The following is a 19,467-nucleotide window of genomic DNA, read 5'->3' as shown; positions in this document are numbered from 1 at the left end:
TTTTTTTTTTTTTTTTTTTTTTTTTTTTGTTCCCAAAGGCATTTTATAACTCCATTTTCTAAATATGATTTATAGTTATTATTTATATTATTTATTGTGTACAAAATGGAAAATGTAACAAGCTTCTTTTAATGCTGCTTTCTAGTTAGTCAAGTGATTATGAATTTATAAACCAGGTTCACAAATGAAAATATTTTAGCACCCTATTTTCCCAGCCCATGGAGAAAATTCCTTTCTAGGTGCCTCTGAACTGTATTTTTAAACAAGTCTGGAGCTAGGTGGAGGCTCTACTGAAAAAAAAAAAAAAAGCAATGTAATAATAACATTGCAAGCAATGCAATAATACTTAACACCTACATAGCACCTCTTACATAAAAGTCTGCAGTGCCTTCACAGTGACTGAAATAATTATTTTTCATAATACTCCTAAGACATGGAGAACAGATTTGTAATGAGTGCTTGGTAAAGGATGGAATCACCAGAGGTAATTACCTCCGGTGTAGATGACAACTACTGCTTAAAGTCTCCATCAATAATAAACAGTTTAAACAGTAACTTGGTTTCTATCACTGAAACTATCTGGGGATTTGACTTTTCAACATGCTGTTCCTGAGTTGGAATTTGTCCAAGATATCCAAGCTAAGACTCAAACTGTGGCTTTTATAAAAATTGCTATGAGTGTTAAATGATCAGAAAGGGGTCACATCCCAACAGTAGGTCCCATCAAAGGATTAGACCTGCATCATCAGGGTGCTCTTTAATAAACCCTTATCAGAGTATTGGCTCAGTACAGACTTAAAAGACTGCAGCCTAGTGAATCACCAGCACTGTTTAGTGCAGACTGAGTGTAATGTCACTTAACTTGAAGGATTTGACATGATGAGAACACAAAGTGGTGAGATGTACAGCCTACTACCACCAAGGACTTGTGCTTTCAGAAAATGCATTTGTCATATTGTACTAAATTTACAAGGACTATATTTGACTCCCTACTATACCAGGCAATCATTATCACTGTAAGAGGTGTACCTATAGGACTAAGGCCCTGCACACTGTACTGTGAGATGCTGTTATTAACTGCCTATAATATTTAACAACTTGAATGGTTCAGAATAGTGGTGTTCCTGCTCAGGTGCATCATTTATTTGTTTGTGAAAGTTTAAGGTGTTTCCAGAACTGAGATTACTAATAAAAGAATGATCTTCCCATGATAAAAAGGTAAAATACTAGCAGCTGTCTGAGAAATTCTATTGCTTCCAAGCCTTGGAGCCAAAAATTGAGATGCGAGGCTCGAACTTTCTATAGTGGAGTTTTGGCATGGGAGGCACACCTTCAAGGGAAAAAATGATGTTGATTTCCAGTGACCCCTTTCTGGAAGGCTACAGACCACTTCCCTGTCTGTCCATATTAGTGCTGGACCTGACACCATTGCAGGATAACTGCAAACACCTTGCATGTACTACTCAGAACAAACTGAAGTAAGGTCTTTGATTTAATTCTTTGACCAAACAAAACATATAAACTAGTCTTTGCTAAAGCCCTTCTTAAACCTGCAGTAGCTTTACTTGCAGAAAACTGAGGAGATTTACAGATGTGTACAAAAAACAATATCTGACATCAAACTCCTCCCTCTTGTACCATAACAACTTCTGGGATGCCTTTCAGCATCCTTAGGGAGATCGTGTCTTTCCAGTCCTTCACTTGTTCAGCTCAACCCTCTGATGTGGTTGGTGATTCGTCTGTTTTTGTTCTTCTTGAAGAGCCTGTCTCTTTGATGACAGTCTTTGATGTTCCTGTCTCAGATTCAAAGATACTGCCTTTTCTACCATAAAAAGAAAGTTTTAAAGAAGACCAAAGGTCATAGTAATAAATAGAGTTCATAAAATCAAACAAAATTAATTCAGATTGCATAGACAGATTCCTCACAGTCTCTAATGCAGTGGAAAATTGCTGATAGTTTAGGGATTTTTCAGTGTATATTTTTGAATTTAGGGTTTAGATTTTTTTTTGGCTACTACTATATGTTTACATAATTTAGATAAAATTTAAATTATTGCAGTTTCTATGAATAATTTCAGATGGTATTCACTGCTTTATTACAGTCATCATGACCATAGTTTAGTCTCTGACTGATATAACATACCTTATTGAAAGACATAATTACTGCTGTGGAGAGTATTTGTTTAGAGGGAGAAGATGTCTCCTAATAATGTCCCCTAATTTTTTCTCCTTAGAAAACCCTCCAAATCATTTCTCTCTGTAGTAGCATAACAGTGGCAAAATTAATGCTGATCATAAGTAGGTACCCCTAGAATCTGTCATTTCTTTTATTGGGCAGATACTGTCAGTTATGCACAAGAAAAAGTCTTCTCCTTCAAAGACACTGAATTTTCAGTTGTGGCAGTAGTTTCAGCCATAGGAAGTTACAGTGTTTAAGGTAGAACTGGACTCTGGGCAAAGGGGTGTGTCATTCACTGCCTTGGCTATTCTCCCTCTTTTGTTCTTAAATGGTGTCATATATTGTCCCCTTTGAATTTTAAAGCAATGAGACACCATTAATATTATAGACTCCTTGACTTGCTTGAGTTTGAATGATCAGAAAATTGATTCCCCAGTAGGGATTTTTAAACTGTAATGAAGAATTAAAAAACCTAGCTGCATGTCAAAGAACCTGCCAGATTTTCCTAAGCTCTTTCAGCTATAAGGCAGGAAGGGCCAGAGAGTCCAGCTGTTAGTGGAAATAATAGACAAGAGCTAGAGCATCGCTCAATAGAAATGTCTGGGCTCTACACAGGCCAATGAGCTGTCAACAAGGAAGCAAAATGTATGCTTGGAGAGGACTATACATTCATTAAATCACTGTAGATGTTTTCCACAGAAACCACCAAATTAAGGTTTCAACCATTCTGACCAGTATTATGACATTTTAGAGGATGAGCAAGGGGAGGATGCTGGTGCAATTTACATAACACTGTGGTTGTCTATAGAAAGTTTATGGTTAGAGTGACTAACTGTAAATTTAGGCCTGTAATTTCTATGGCAAAAGAAAACCCAGCTCTTCCAAAAAGTGGAAATTTTATCCCTGAGGAGTCTGACACTATTATGTGGGGTGCTGAGAACATACTAGCTATTAGCCATAGTTCTATTCAGAGCTTCACCCTATAAATGATATTGCAACATCTTTGCTCAGGAGAAAAGAGAGTGAAAATTAGTAATTCCTACTGTAGGATTTACTGAAGAGAGTGGGACTTAACAACCAAGCCTCAGCTTGCCTTTTACTTGGGGAAATGAAGTATCCATTTAAGCCAAATGCTTTGAGAGATGTGAATGTTAAAGTTCAGACTAGTTCTCTAACAATATGGATTGCGATATGTATAAATAACTGGCAACAGTTACACTGTGATATTAATGCTTGTGAGACTTATCCCAGCAATGCCTCTGCTTGTCAGCTTTCAGTATCTTTCAGGATTCAGGTTGGGAATTCCAACCATGGAGGGCACAAGACTAGTCCTGTACCTTCTCCAGCTCAACAAGATACAAGGGTGGTACGAGGCCTTCCAGATCATCAGAGTAGATAAAGGGGACCACAGAGATTCAACTGAGTACAGAGAATAAACCTCTTTACCTGTTCATCAGCTAAAACAGGACATTGGGGAGGTGGAAAATGGGGTAAACTGAGATCTGAGGAAATGACAACGACATATGGTGGAAGAGGCAGAGCAAGAGATGGACAGGTGCCTGTTCATCTGCCTGTGCCTTGGCTGGTGATTAAGAGTGCAGTTACCACCATCCACAGCCCTGCACCCACAGCCCATGGGGTGAGCCCAAACCAGTGACACTTAGAAAGTGGCTTTAGATGAACCATAATCCAAAACTCCCAACTGCTACCAGTTGCGTACAACTTCTACGGGTGTGAATAGTTTACACAAATGTTCTCTGCTACATGACACAGGTTAAGTAGATTAACAAAGAAGGCGGTCTTGAAGAGGAAACTGGAGATGGGAACAGCAGTCTAGAGATGCAGATGGGGAGAAGATGCCTGGGAGAAGAAAGAGGGAAAAAGACAGGCGGGCTGTGCTAGTGCCTGTGGTTTTTCAAACCCCTCACTTCTCCCTCTTGCCTTTACTGCTTGCACACAGAGCATGATAGACTCTATAGTTAAATTGTTAGTGCTATTTTCCTCTAACTTTTTTGTGCTTTGCAGCCTGAATAGGTGCTTTTACAATAGTCTCTGCGACACCAGGAGAAATTGTAAATTGTATGAGACAAGTTGCAAAGGCTCTGGATGAACACCCACAAGCATGCAGGCAGTTAATTTCCTACTTACCTCAAATACAGGTTTAAAGAGTGAGAATAACAAAGCAGAATAGGTGAAAGCTCACCAAATAAAAGAAAAGCAAACAAATCTGTAAGTAGAGCTTCCTGGCAACTTAGGAACACAGCTTTTAAGGTGGTACAATAACTAAAGCATATTTTCTCTTTGACTGTATTTCTGTTATTTTTGTGCCAAAATCTGAAGTTTTTGGCATTAACACAAAAAGGGAGCACCTGCTTCTATTTTTTTTTTTTAAAGTAAATTCTTGTCTTAAAAATAAAACCTTCTGAGTGTATGACATTTTTCTATCACATGTGTTGTTTTCATTTATCAAGTTTACAACCTGAATTAGGGAAGGATTTTTTGGTAATGATATGTTTAGGATATTTGGTCCTTTCCTCACTTTTCCTTCTTGTTTTGGGGATTTTTTTTTTCTTTTGTTTTGTCCCAGTGGCTTTTAGAACTTGAAAGTAGGAAATCCTTAGGTAGGGAATATATTTTATTCTTTACTAGCAAAATTGCATTCAATTTGGGCAGAATTGAGAATTCTGTGAGAGAATTGAGAATTCTGTATCAAGTGAGAATTATTTAAAATAACTAATTGCCTTCAGTAATGTGTGTTGATCAGGAAGATTCTGCAGTGTGTTAAAATTAATGAATGTCTAGAACTGTTTTGCAGAGTCTGGCTCGCTACTCGATCAGTGACTCTAGTACCAGCTGCATCACCCGTGCCTGGCTGCTTCTTGCAGAAGTGACTATTTAGGGAAGGTATTATGAGAGAAATAAACCTACTGGTGGAGAAAAATGTACAGATCTCTCCAGAATTACAGTTGGGACCAAACTCACTCCTGTGGTGAGATGATGGTGAAAGTCATCACGGGGAGTTTTCCACATTCCTCACTTCTTCTCTATGTATGGGTGTTAAGTGTGGGAGAAGCCCAAAATTACTAGGTTTTGGAGCTGATTCTTCTGCACCATCCCTTGGAGCAACAGCCTTCTCCTTTATCATCTGCTTATGAGCTGCAAGATGTCTATTCTGGAGGTATGCAGTTCAAACACTCCTGATAGTAAATTTTGGATTTTTTATAGAAAGGTATCCCATACTTAAGTTGAAAGGCCAAACTTCTGAAATATAGGATGTTCCAGTAATTAGGCTGTCTGTGAAATCTTAATTTGCATACAAATTTGCATGGAGAGCTGCAGTTCATAATGCTTTCACCACAGGAGCCAGGTCTTGGTAAGATGTACATTCTGAATGCAAAGGAGAGCGAGCTAAGGATTCCCAGACAACCACAGAAAAGGTATTTTCCAAGCTATTAATCTTTCAAGCTATTAATCTGTGGAGCAGACAGAATTCGTGGTGTAGATTCAGACATCCTTAGTCAGTGTAGAGCAATGAAGGAAAAACATAAAACTGCTCATCACAGAAGTTTTTTTAAAAGACTTTTGAAGGTCATTTAGTCCAACTTCTCCATAAAAATGGCAGGACTGTTCCCAGCACTAGGTCAGGTCAGCTGTGGCTTTGCCTAACTGCATCTTGAAAACCTCCAAACATGGAGATTTCGGAGTTTACCTGCAGAGCTTGACACAGGGCTTCACTGTAAATTTCTTCCTCAGAGTGAAAAGTTTTTCCTAATGATCTCCTTAACCTCCCTAAGTCTTTTTTTTTTTTTTTACTACCCTTCCAGTAGTTGTTGACTACTATTAGACCAGCCCTTGGACTCTTCTGTAGACTAAGGACCTCTCAACATCTCCTTGTGGCCCAGGCCTATGAATGTGTCCAGTAGGTGGTGCAGAACTTGATTTATTTTTCCACATGCAGTTTCACGAGCTCCAGGAAGGGGGGAATAACAACTTCCCCATATCTCTTGAGCAACTTCTCTTCACACAGCCTGATCTGCAGTTTGCTTATTCAAAGTGAAAGAGCGTATTCAGCCTAGAATCCATCATTAACCTTCTTTTCAAGCAGGACTGCTACTCATCCTTTAATCATGTGTGAGCTTACACTGTCCCAAGAGCAGAAGTTTGCTTTTCTCTTTGCTGGACATAATGAAGATTCTGTTGGCCCAGTTCTCAAGTTTATCAAAGTCCTTGTGGATTCAAGTTCTGCCATTCATTGTGCAAGTCTCTCCCTGTAGTTTAGTATCATTGATAAATTTGTAGGTGATACATCCTAAGTCATCATCTAGGTCAATACAAACAAGTACCCTTGGGGTACTCTACTCATTGCTGGCCACCAAGCAGATGCTGAGCCACTCATTGCCACACTTTGAGCCCAGAGGTACAGTCAATTTTCTGTCCATCTAACCACCATTTCTTCCAGTCCACAGTTCCTCAGCTACCAATTGAAAATGCCATGGAGTATGGAGACAAAACCCTTCTAAAGCTGAGGTACATCTCATCTGCAGACCTCCCCTTGTCATTTTGTTGTAGGAGGCACTCAGATTTTCTGAACATCATTTGTCCCTTGTAAATCCATGCTGATTACAGCTTTAAGTTTTTTATTCTACGCATGTTTAGAAATGCATCCCAAAAAGACAGACTCTGTGATCTTTCCAGGGACTGTGAAGATGTCTGGTGTATAAATCCCTGGAACCTTCCTCTTGTCTTTCTTAGAGAATGTGCCACTATGCAAACTATTCAGGGAAAGCAGGTGAGAGCCAGGCACATGTGTGTTTTCTCTGTGAAGGGCAGGTATCCTGGAACTGATTTGCCCTGACAGAAGGTTCTGAGCCTGGGAAAGTGCCATGATGCTGGCAGCATCCAGTGAATTCTTGCTGGTCCTTGAAAATCTGGAGGAGATAGTGTAAATCTCATGCCCGGCCATACCCATATGTGCACAGGTATTTATCCTAGCTTACTGTGTCATTTGTGTGATAGTCATACTAGCTTTAGGCTTCTCATTTAGACATCTGAATTAACAGGACAGGTCACTGCATAAATAATAATTCCTCCAGTAAATAATCCCAAATTCACAGTTTAATCAGCATTTTAGCTCAACTTCATTCTCGGTGTTCTGCCCTCTTGGGGGAATATTGATTATAAAGGAATCTGTCTCAATCCCCTGAGTTAAGGAATCACTCCCTTAGGCAGTGTGAGTTGTTGTACTGAGCTCAACTGAAAATTTATTTTGTTGCATAAAGTAGCAAAATATGATTCATATACTGTTTGTTGCATGTTTGCAATTTGAACACAATGAATTTCAGTTCAACAAATTAATTGCCTGTTTAGCCTGAAAAGGTTTCAGAGATCCTTGAGAATAAGAAATAAGACAATTTGGTTCCCTCATCTGTGTGGAGCAGCACATGACCTCTGCAGTTAAGGCTGTCTTAAGAAAAATATTATGTTTACTTAGAACAGCAATCACCAAGCCAGCACAACCATTCCACAGGTGAAGTCACACACTAAGGATAGTTTTGTTAATTACTGGATATGAATGCAAAGAAGATAATTAACATTTCAGCCAAAGCAATTGACTCTCAATTTGAAAATAGTCACAAAGCCATAAAGTTTTGAAACTGCAAGAGCCTTTTAAAAGATTTTTTAGGAAAATATTTGAAGATTGCTTAGAGTTGCATCTGAAGTCCCTTAGCAGGTGTGGTCTTTAGTTTTGCAGCTAGTACACTGTGAAAAACTTCTGACCCACCAGAGTCTTCCTGCGATGAAGTCACTGAACTGTTCATCCTTGATCCTTTGGCTTCAGTGGCAGTATGGGGAATATCCACACAGAGAGCACAAACAGCAGCAGGCTGGGTTGTGAAATGGCTACATTTCAAGCCTGCGAATATTGACAGAACAAACTCAGGAATCCCCCTAGATTTGGCTGTTTCTAAACCGCAACCTTAAGAACTTCCTTCTGTCTCTTGGACAATATTGCTACAAGGTATAACAAACATGACATGCTAATAGAGATTTTTGGAGAGTCTCACCAAAAGGCCAATTGAAAGCAGTGGGGGAAGCAATTTGTGGCTTCGTTCAGTCCAAATTTGTGACTCTGCATCCCATTAAAAGAAACACGGGAAGAAATCCATCCTAGCATGGGTGCCACTAGAATGGTGTTAATTGAGGGCATGGATTTTGAAAAATATTGCCAGCTCTGTCACTTGTAACAAGTTGTTGATTTATATAGGAAATGAGAACTACAAAGGTGTGTTTGCAGATAAGCATTCATGTTTCTCTCTTGGTATAAAGGGCTGAGAATAGAGGTGAAAAAGCCAAGCAATGAGAAGAATACAAAAGATACCCACACATCTGGTGAATATTATCTTGTTCAGTAAATGACATGCTAATTTCCTCTTTGAGCATTACATACAGTGCCCCTGCTGAAGTTTATTATCAAGTAAATTAAACCGGAACTTGCAACCTTAGGTATATCTGTCAGTCCAGGGAATAAATGCATTTCATTATTATTTTTTTTTAAAAAAACAGAAAATAAAATTTATTTTATTTACCCAGAAATAGTCAGGTGGAGTGATGCATGCTGTCTGTGCTGGTATTTTAGGTGTTTTATGATGCAATTACTTGTCTCTACATAAGGTTGTTAGAAGTTAAGGCAACTTAACAAAAAGTTAATAAAAAATTCCAATTTCTGAAAAGCTTGTCATATTCATTGTACATCAACCGGGTCTTTAAATAAAGTGAAGTGATGGATGCAGGAAGAATTATGTTAAATTTGCCCATTTTCTCTGAGCTACTTCTGAAGATAAAGTTCTGCTTTACTTACTGTGCTGTTTTCAAAGAAATACAGCAATATGTTAACAAAAACACTAGCTAAACCTTTAGCTTTCATGTATGAGACTTCAATAGAGAGAAAGTTTGTGTCTCCAATTCTAAAAAAACATATTTTGGTCAATGAGACTTCATGGTCTTTATGCAATAAAGTTTCATATAAATCCTATAGTTAGGAAACCAAAAGACGTAGACAACAGTTTTCAAACCAGCAATCATAGTTGTTCCCTGTTTTGCAGCCTGGTTGCAAGTGATGCGCTATTGCCTCGGTAAGCTATATTCGCATTTCTCAGAGTTCCTCCAGTAATTATATTTTTGTGAATTTATTTGTATTTCATTTTAGGTAGGTAGCATAATGTGTGCTAGGGAAAGCAGTAAAGTGTTTGGCATAGAGGAGATGCCAGTTATCTAGCTGTTGTGATATTCAGTCTTCCTTATTCTGTGTAAATCTGCCATCAGCAGGTTATAATGAATTTCAGTCCCTAAAATCTGTAAAGACTCAGTAATTCCTTAAAAGCAAGTTGGTGTGCAGACTCTCAGAATGTCTCCTATCTGCTCAACAGGCTATGCTAGAGAATTTCTCTCCAAAATGAATTTAAATAATACTTGAAAACATAACACTGAACAATTGTCAGGTAGCAGTTTGGGGTTTTGAGGTGTTGGGTTTTTTTTTCAAAAAATGTAATATTTCATAAGAAATAACAAAATTGCTTGCTGCTGTCACTACTGAACTCACTGATGGCTCTATGAGGGTGTTCCTTATTGTGCTTCTGCAAAAGAAATTACAAGGCACAGGCAAGTGCAAGAAGGCAGTTACTGTAGGCAGTCACCAAACTGAGAGTGGCAGAGGGCTGCAGGGGTGGGGGAGAACGGTGGTTCTCTAACATTTTGGCTACTTGCTCTTCTTGCAGTCTTGCATTTGACACATCATTTAAGCGGTGAAGAGAATTACTGCAAATTAGAAAGTAGAGCTGGGTCTGAACTAGGAGAAAATACAAAAAAAAAAAGATGCATTTGGTAAAATGAAGAAACAGAAACTGAGGAGCATGTTGATAATGATAAGAGAATTATGGTAATATTTGATTAGGGACCAATTATAACAATCCCCAGACCTAGTGTATGATTTACCCACCTGTAGCAGCTATGATGAAGGATAATGTTTTCCCACCTCCTTTTCATTCAAGTGTGACAAACAGGATCAGCAGCAAAGCTGTCTTTGGAAAAAGTTTCTCATACCACTAATCCATCGGTGTTATCTCTGGAGCTGCTTCCTCCTCCTGTGAAGCCACAACAGATGTAGTTACATTGCAAAAAACCCCACAGAAATCACTTTGCAAGTCATTTCTGTCAGTACCATCAGCTCACTTAAGAAATGCAACCTTGACCACTTGCACTGAGTCTGAGGCAATGTCTCCCTCCATCCTAACTCATGATCAGTGAGGTACAAAAAACGACAGGAGTCAACACAAGACAGATGAAAACTGCCAAAACCCCAGGACAAACTAAAAATGAGCAGCCAGCTGGATGCTATCAAAATAAAAAGCAATAGGGTTAAAAAAGGAAACAGGAGTATATGAATCTTGTGATCATAGAGATGTGTGGGGAAAAAAATCAGTGACCAAGACAGTAATTATTACCCTCCCTGCTCTTGAATGAATATATAAATAAATAAAAGGAGATTGGATAGTGTTACGACTTTGATGAAGAGTTTAACTGATACAAATATGACTATCCTAGGAAGTGTGAAGATCCTGGGCATTATGAAAGGATTCGACTGTGTTCGTCCTTTGTTTCTTAGTAAATACACCAAGGAACTGTTCTGTCCTTCAAACTGAGTTTGCTGTAACATTTCTGATCTTGCTGTGGAGTATAAGGTAATGATTACAGTGTGTCTGGGTTGCTCAGCTTCAGGCCTGGGAACCAGGAATCCAGAAATCTAACAGAAGCAATGACATTGATGCATTACAGTACTTTAAAGAAATCAGTCATGTTCTGGATGCTGGTTCCTATCTCTGTTTGTTGTGGGGATTCATCAACAGTTATGTTTATCACTCTGCAAATCATCTGATAACGTTGACTGGGAATGGTGATGCTACCTGTTATTTCTAATAAATATGAAGGTGTGATATTTTTGTCATTGAAAGAAATACAAATTCTTTTGGATAGAATGATATCTTTTTTTTTTTTTTTAATCTCATCATGGGATTTATTTATTAATTAAAGCTGCATTGGCAGATTTATATAGCAAAAGTTTAGTTAACAGAGAAAAAATAATTTTGGTGCAAAAATCATTTGAATACAGAGCTCTGGCAAATGATCCCAAGACTAAACCCTTTCCTCTGCACTGCTTGTGGCTAGCTCCTACTCCAAGCAGTAACTAAGTAAGAGCTTGCAGTTTGGCCTTGACTTTCAGCAATAGTGGAACAGTACTTAAAGCACATTTGAAGTAGAAGGAAAGAGGCGTTGAGACATTGACGCATATCCCTGAACCTCAGGTAACAAATGCCAGCCTATGTCTGTGAAACACGTTGAAGTAGCTTCGGGGCTGCTGTCGCTCACGCTGTCTGCTTGCTCCAAAAGTGCCATTAGGGCTGTTGGGGGGAAGATGAATGGAGTGACTCTTCAGCAATTTCTGGTGGCTTAGCATTGGAGTTGGAGGCATGGCACAGGCATACGGAGCTCTATTTTTTTTTTGTTTGTTTGTTTTTTTTATGCTGTGGTGACAACTCGGTTGCTTATTAAGCCAGTAAAAGCTGGGAACAGAAGCTCATCATCTGGCTGTCAGAGTTTGAATGTGCTCACCAGGTTTTAATTTAACAAAAGGGCCAGTGTCCACAAACTTTCACAATTTGAATACTCCTGAAAAACAAGCACATGTTTTTCCCTTATCCTTCAATGAAATGACAGCATAGCTGCCAAATTTAACTCTCTTTTGTGATGAAATATGTGTCACCGGCATTACCCTGTAACCACAATCTTTAGATTTGCTAATTGATGCCCCTTGGGGTGGTTAGGTGAGGGGCTAACGGTCAGAGTCTGAATTCTTTCCACAAGGCTTTATTCAGAGGGGGAGATAAACCTGTGTCCTCTGTAATATTCTCCAAGACCAACATGCAGTTCAAAATGCATTAGTCTTACAGTTTTCTGACAACACTTTTCTTTATGAAATTACCCTCCTAATTGCTGCCAAAAGCAGAGGTCTGCTATTAACAGAAGGCTGGTGCAGAGCCCAGGAGGCAGGGTGCTCTGCACATTTTGGGCAGTCTCACTTTCTATTCTGTAATGTTTCCTCTAATCTTCCATGATTGTGCGAAGCCAGGTTTTCTCTTCTACTGCAAATGGAATATATATACACAATTTTGAGATAAATATGTGCCAGAAAAATTGAAGCACTTTAATGCTCACATCCACCAGACTAATTTTTATGGCTTGGCAATGTTTGACAGATAGAAAAGTTGTGGGTTTTTTGTTAAGAACTTTAGAAGTGAAAGGAAATAAATTTACAACAAACCTTGACTCTGAAACTTCAGGCTGCTTATAAGACAGACAACACAGAAAGTGCTCTATGCTGAAAGATTGTAAATTCTAGGAAAACAGGTATGTGAAATTCAGTAAGGAATAAAGGCAAAATTAATGCAGCATTTCAGTCTATTTTTTTCAGTCCATAAAGGTTCCCATTTATGTACTCATTTATGTAGGTGGTGATCTCCTATAGTTTTCACAAGTTGACGCACAGCATATTGCTGTGCAGATGGGACAAATAACCACAGTAAGTAGCAAGAGAAGTGACTAAAAGCCTTAAACATCACAGGGCAAAGGTTTTTTCCATCCTTGTATATACCTGGGCACTATATATATATATATACACACAAATGCTGTTAGCAAAAACAATCCTGTGAGAACCCTGTATGCAAGTTTTGCCTTGCAGCTTGCACTATGACTTGTTTTTACATCTCCTTAGGCTGTGTTTCCATCATTCCAAATGTGCAGTAGCAGATAGAGTCCCAATCTGCCAAGTTTTTCTTTTTCTTTTCTCTCTCCTCTGTGAATTAACATTCCAGGCAAATGTCTTTGTCACAGAGAAAATGGAAGAAAGGTAACCTGTCTATGGAAAAGTCCAATTCTAGTCTCTTGGTTAAAAAGAAAAAAAAATTTTTTTTTTTTTTTTACTTTTTCTTATTATTTCTCAATTATATTTAAAAAACAGAGTGCTAATCCATCCATGATGGATTGCAATGTGTCTCTGTTCCCAGATTTATAATTAGGAATTTATGATGGAAAAGTTGTTATAGTTATCTCAGACACATGGTCTTAATCAACAATGCATTAATTAGCAGTACCAAAAATGCATCAGAAGAGATATCTTTATTTTTTCTGGTAAATTTTATTCTTGATGTCCCTGGAGTCACTCAAAGACATCATCAGCAAAGCAGACAGTAACCCAAATTTCATGTATGTGTGATCCATAGTGGCCATTTTTTGGGAAATAATGAATTAAATACTACATAAGCCATTAATTTTCAGGGAAGGGGGGTTGTTTCTCATTTAAAAAGGCTTTAAAATCTCATATTACCTTCCTGAGAGTGTAATCCTACAAGTTATTAGTTGCTAGAAAGACTGGGGCGTGGAGGCCTAACGTGACTGGTGAGCAGTTCTGTACAGACCACATGTGAAGCATCTATCCCCTCTGGGGAGCTGCTGTGCTGTCTGAATGGTACCCTTCTGCTGGAGAGGTTGGGTTTTGACTTAATAAATGGGGCTTATTTTTGCAGCCATCATCTTTCAGTCTCCAGAGTTAGCAACAAGCCCTTCCAGGCATATTTGTAGGAAAGCAAAGCATTCAGAGCCAGGCTTTGTTCATTTGAAAATGAACATTTGAAAATGAATTAGGCAATGTGCTCTAGATGTTTGTCCCAAAGGCTAGTATTATTGCTATTTAACCAATGACTGTCATTTACTGAAAAACCAAACCACATATTTAATTTTAATGTTACTGTCACATCTGAACTGATAAGTTAGGTATGTAAATTTGATTTCAAATGAGAAATTAAATGGCTAATCAGCTGATCATTACATTCATAGTATGTCATTAGCATTTTAGATCTTACGTTATTATTTCTCTTTGACTACTGGGTAGTTTACTCTCACAGCATGCTATTTAACCCAGATGTCATTTTTCTTATTATATTTAATTAAAACTTGTGAAAAAAACCCATTTGTAAGGGAAATAACCAAAATTACTGTTTTAAAATAGCCTGATGTATCCCTTACAGAAATGCTAGATAAACATGTCTGTGGATATAAGATATCATACATAATGCCTTCTACAGACAGTTCATTCTAGTCAAGTAAAACTTTTGTATCTGCTGTCATTTGTGTGCTAAATTTACATGAATGGGGTAAAGCAAATCAAAGACAATAATGATCTGAATTTTACTTTTCCAGTGTTTGTGGTTTGGATTGGTTTCCTTTGTTTTGAGTGTTTGTCATACTCCCATGCTAGTGGCTGGTCCATTGAAAAGATAAGAGGTTAGTCCTGCAACACATTAGGGGAGGTTTTTCTTATACCCAGTTCTCTGGTTTAATCTTCAGGTTTCAATCTTCAAATGATTGCTCTCTGTGGGAAGTTGTTGTGTTTTTTTCCCTTTAGCTTATTTTTTTTCTATTGTGGATGAGTTTGGTAGAATGCTGAGATGAATGTTGAAGGTTTTTATAAACCAATAGCCTCTTTTTTCAAGAGGGGCATCAGCATAGAGGAAGTTTGGAGAGAATATACATTATCAGAATTATCTTTTTGCTTAGAAACCCCAGCAGTTCCTGCCTTGGAGTTGAATTTGGCATTTAGTGAGGAGTAACTTCTTTTTACATGAAAACCCACACACACTTGATAAGTCAATGTAGACAGCTCACACATCTTGAAATTCCAGCATATAAATGTCCTGAAAGTGTCATTTTCTCTGAATGTGGAGCGGAACGGAATTTCATCCTGTCATTGCAGCTCTGGGCTGCTGTGATTGTGGATGGTCTACACACCCACACTGGATGGGTTGTGTGCTTCTTCAGTTCTCTTCTTGCCCCTTGATCCGGCAGTTTGCAAGACTAAGCTAGCCAGTTCAGATATACCGGTGACAAGGCAGAGCTGAGACTGAGACAGTGGAAAGGTGGGTGGCAGAGATTGGAATTTAGACTGTGAGTTGGACTGGGGAGCAAAATTGGGAGTTTGGCATGGAAGTCCTGTCAGAGATACTTAAATGTCTTTGAGCAAGACCAGGAACCTGAGAGTGGTCAGTGTTCTTGGTCTCCCAAGCAGCTTGGAGAGTGAAATTTGGAAAAAAAAAAAAGGAGAAATAGGTCCAAAAGAAGCTTTAGTGCCAGCAGGAGAGCAGCAAACGCTCAGGCAGTGAGAGTGGGCAGCAAGGCTGAAAGAGATAACTGGAACAGACACAGATTTTAGAACACAACTGGAAACTTAGGATGAAAGAGAAGGAAAATATAAATGAGCTACCAGAAAGGACAAATAAGACTAGTTAACAAGACTACTGGATGAAGGAGAAAAAGATGTGACAGTGAGCAGCAGTGCAGAAGAGTAGAGGACGGTTGACTGTACAAAAGGACCAGAAGTAAGATGAGAACTAAGAGCACTTCTGGGACTAGTGAAGTGAGGAGATGTGTATTAGGCCCAACCAGGCAAGGGCAAAGGTGGGTTGAGGAGGATGGGCACATTAAATCAAGTTTGGAGCAGGTGGGGACCAAAGCATCAACGTCTGTTCCCATTAAAGCACACTTATAGAGTCTGGAGCTCAACGCAAGATCCCAGGACCTCTTGTTGTGCTACTGTTCCCTCTGATGGCCAGGTATTTGCAGCATATGCAACCCATGACAATTTGCTCTATTTAGACTAGATAATAATAAGGATGTGGTGGTATGATCTCCTTCAGGTGTGTTTGCACCTAATCAGAGACCTGGTTCTAATCCGGATGAGCGCTCTCACGTATGCAGTTAGGACTGTTAGAGAATTTGATTCCAAGAAAACAGGGAGCAGCAACACAAGGACATGCACAAAAATATATTTCTTACAATAAACCATTAGCAGAGTGTTGCGCAATAGGTCTAACTGTGGTGGAACAGGCTAACGTCAACCTGAAAATCATGTTGAACTTTGTTTCTTTTGACATCTTTAGTCCAGTTGAGTGGAGGACCTCACTCTTAGTCCCGAGATGCCTATGCCTGTGCCAGTAATTTTCCTACACTAGCTAAGTCTCTTAAGTCTTGGCAGTGCTAAATAACTACCTATCTATCTTACAACTAAATGTTGTCAAGATTCACAAATTGCCATTCTTTCACCTGTCTTTTTTTATTAGGTATCTGTTTCAGAGTCTACCTATTAGATTAAGCCTTGCACAACACAGGGTGCCACTGCCAAAGGTACTGCCACCAGCATTTTTCCAGAATTCCAGACTCTAGAATAAGCACTTAGCTATTGGAAACTTGGCTTAAATTATTTAACCAGCTGCTGCACTGTAATGACTTTAATGAATAACATTCTCTGGCCAAAAAAGCTCAGTGGTTTCTGCTGAATTTGCTCCATTCTGACTAAAAACTTAACCTGAAGTAGGATCAGAACTCAGCTCCCCTTGGTTTTGCACCTATTATCCATAAGTGCATGTCTCTGAATGCCTATCTCTTAAGTTTGAACCTTTTTCTGTTTCTCTAGTTCCGCAGATACATTCAATGAGAAATAGGTTCCACTGAGGGTTTATAAATCAGGAAGTTTGCAAATCTTGCTCTAAGGTATTGTACAGGAAGGATGAGGCTGTAGAAGCCTGTAAATGGACTGGGGTCAGTCTGTGGAGTCTGAGGTGTTGGTCACATTAAACATTAAAACAGCGCTTTGTAGTGATTCTCATTGCTTTCATCTCTTGGTTTCTAGAGCCTGCACTGAGACATGTGTTTTAAATTTCAGGAGTACTACAGTCACTTCACTGTAATTGTTGCAGTAACAGCTACACTTGGAGTGGATACAATAGTGTGTAAGTCCGAGTAGTTTGAACATTTGGGCTCTGAGGGTTCAGACTGAGCACCCAAAGGTTGGGAGGGGTCCACGCCTGGGCTCTTTGGCTGTCAGATGGAATTAACACCACTCCTGGCAGCTCCCAGTGTTGCCCTGACCATAGTGTGTGTGAAATATCCAAATGGTATTGTGAAGATGTGAGAGACTGAAGTGTCCTATGACTGTCTCAGAGCTTGCTTGTGTCTGTGCAAACCTCCAAGAGAAGCTGCTGCAGCCTGTGCATTGGTCTGGGGAGTGTCTCCCAGGGAAGCAGGAGTGTATTGAAGGATACACCCCTGCCCGCTTCCTTGTGGTTGCATTGTCCTAACTCTTTAGACAAGCCTCAAAGGGGCAGAGGTGTGCTGAGCTGGCCCCATCCTGTAGCCGTTTGTGGCTCCATTGTGTAGGCCAGACCCCATGCCTGCATTGCTGGTGGACTGACAAGAGGCAAACATTCCTGCCCTTGAAGCCAGATGCAACAAAACTGTTAGACCAGAGAAAAAAAAAACTAAAGGTGAGCAGATATGCCGATCAGCTGGTACGATGAACTTAAAAAGGCAGCAGAAAATCTTGCTCTTTGTGCACCCACCACCAAAGAACTGAAGGCCAATGGGACACCGCTGGATCCATGGTGGTGACTATTCTTGCAGCCCTATCCTGCTTCGTTGCCCTTCCATTCTGTCCTATTGCTACCCTTCACCTTTTTAATAATAAAAGCCTATTTTGGGTATACAGCATTTGACCTCGACTGTGTCTTAATCTCACTCTTGGGATTGTATCGATACCTCCCCTGACATTGGATCGGGACAGAAGAGCACCAGAGAAAAAAGCCTTTAAAGAGATTAATCTTCAGAAGATTTTGTTTTATGTGTAGTACCTGAATCCAAAACCTGAAGAATGAGGAGAAGGCAAAGCAGTTACAGTCAGCTCATTAAGTGAGCTCTGTCCATTCTGCCATAACGCAGGATTATGGGGGGGAGGGAAAGTAAATAAATATTTAACTGGAGAATATATCATCAAGCAGATGTACATAAGGTTTGGTACTCTAACACTAATTTCCACATTTCTGAACTTTGGAGTGTCATACTCCATGACTTTTTAATGTAGTTTTGTATGTTATTTTTCATATACGACTTTTAGAATCTGACAGATAGAAAGCTTTTGCAGATATTATCCCTTTATTTCCTCAGAATGAGACCTAATAGATTGTAGAACAAATTCCTAATGAAAATGTTGGTTGCTTCAGTGGTTGTATAAGTTAAACCTGTAGTACAATATACTGTAAAGGACAATTTTACTGTCATAAGTGAGAGGACTATGGTTTCATAGGGCTTTTTCTATTTGTGCTTTGTATGGTTCTGTGAAAGGGAGTTATCTTGTCTTTTGTATTATCCTGCTGCTCTGCCTCAGGAAAAGACTGGACTTTGGCAGGATAAATTGTCAGTTGGACTGTGTCTCTCTCCCTTTCTCCCAGCATCACATTTGAAGTTCCTGTGTTGTGTGATCAAAACACATACAATGTAGAGAGTCACTCAGCTATGCTACCATCAGCGTGACTGTGTACAACACAGACAGTACTAGGGATTATGGAGATATTATCTGACCAGTAAAGAGAAAAAAAGCATCCAGTCTTTAATAAAATGGTTGTACCAGTGGGAGTGGAGAAACATTTGATCAGTGTAGACAAGGTAACACTTAGTAAAAAGCTTAAGGATTAACTTTTATACTCTAGTTGATGTGGAGAAAGGTAAAATCTATCTTCTGAAATCAAATGCATTTTCGTCCCAGAGCACTGAACATTGCTATACTGCAAAATCTTCATTTGACTAACATTTATTGCCTTAGTCCAGAAATATTGTCCTAAAACAGGTTAGCAAGAGAGAATCAGGCTTACCAAAATTTGTCCCTGCCTGTTCATTTTCTTTGGATCTAAGCAATGAAATTGAGAGCATCCATTGTATGATTGGACTTTTTCCCTTCATCCCTTCAACCCTTCCCCTTCCCCTTCCTCTTCCCCTTCCCGCTCTTATTCTCTCTCCCTCTTCAGGTACCACACTGCCCCTCAGCTGCAGTCTCCCTCTAGCAGCTCTCTGGAATTTTTTTTTCTCTGTAAACTCAGCACATTCAGCATGAATAGCTCACAGTCCTCCTGATGTGCCTGGAGTTGCCTGAAGGAAGAAAGTGTTGCTGTCTGAACAAGTAGCAAGGGATAGTCTTGGCAAATATCATTTCTACTGGCATTGTGAAATTTGACATGATTTCTTCAATTACTTGTTCTAGAAATAATGTATTTCCAAACTGCAGCAATGTTTTTAGTGCCTACTCCAGTTAAGTTTGCAAAAAACTTATTCTAATGCTGTTTTCAGGTGCTTGT

At 39.2% G+C, this 19,467-nt stretch overlaps 1 long non-coding RNA gene across 3 annotated transcripts in view; it reads left to right on the top strand.

Annotated features, from left to right (window-relative positions):
* The window catches only part of LOC113475934, a 26,631-nt gene extending 22,113 nt beyond the window's left edge, over positions 1–4,518 (top strand). For 2 of the 3 annotated variants that reach the window (XR_003397641.1, XR_003397639.1), the window contains exon 4: positions 2,235–2,260. This is a non-coding gene — a long non-coding RNA (uncharacterized LOC113475934). Of the gene's footprint in view, positions 1–2,234; positions 2,261–4,204 lie in introns of those variants that run through there. The other variant, XR_003397640.1, reaches the window with a different exon arrangement.
* Positions 4,519–19,467: the final 14,949 nt, after the last annotated feature.

The sequence above is a fragment of the Athene cunicularia genome (genome assembly GCF_003259725.1).
Source record: "Athene cunicularia isolate RWA chromosome 1 unlocalized genomic scaffold, athCun1 chr1_part2, whole genome shotgun sequence".
NCBI classification, from domain to species: domain Eukaryota; kingdom Metazoa; phylum Chordata; class Aves; order Strigiformes; family Strigidae; genus Athene; species Athene cunicularia.
The sequence above is the reverse complement of the archived record's forward strand: the minus strand, read 5'-3'. Positions and strand labels throughout refer to the sequence as shown.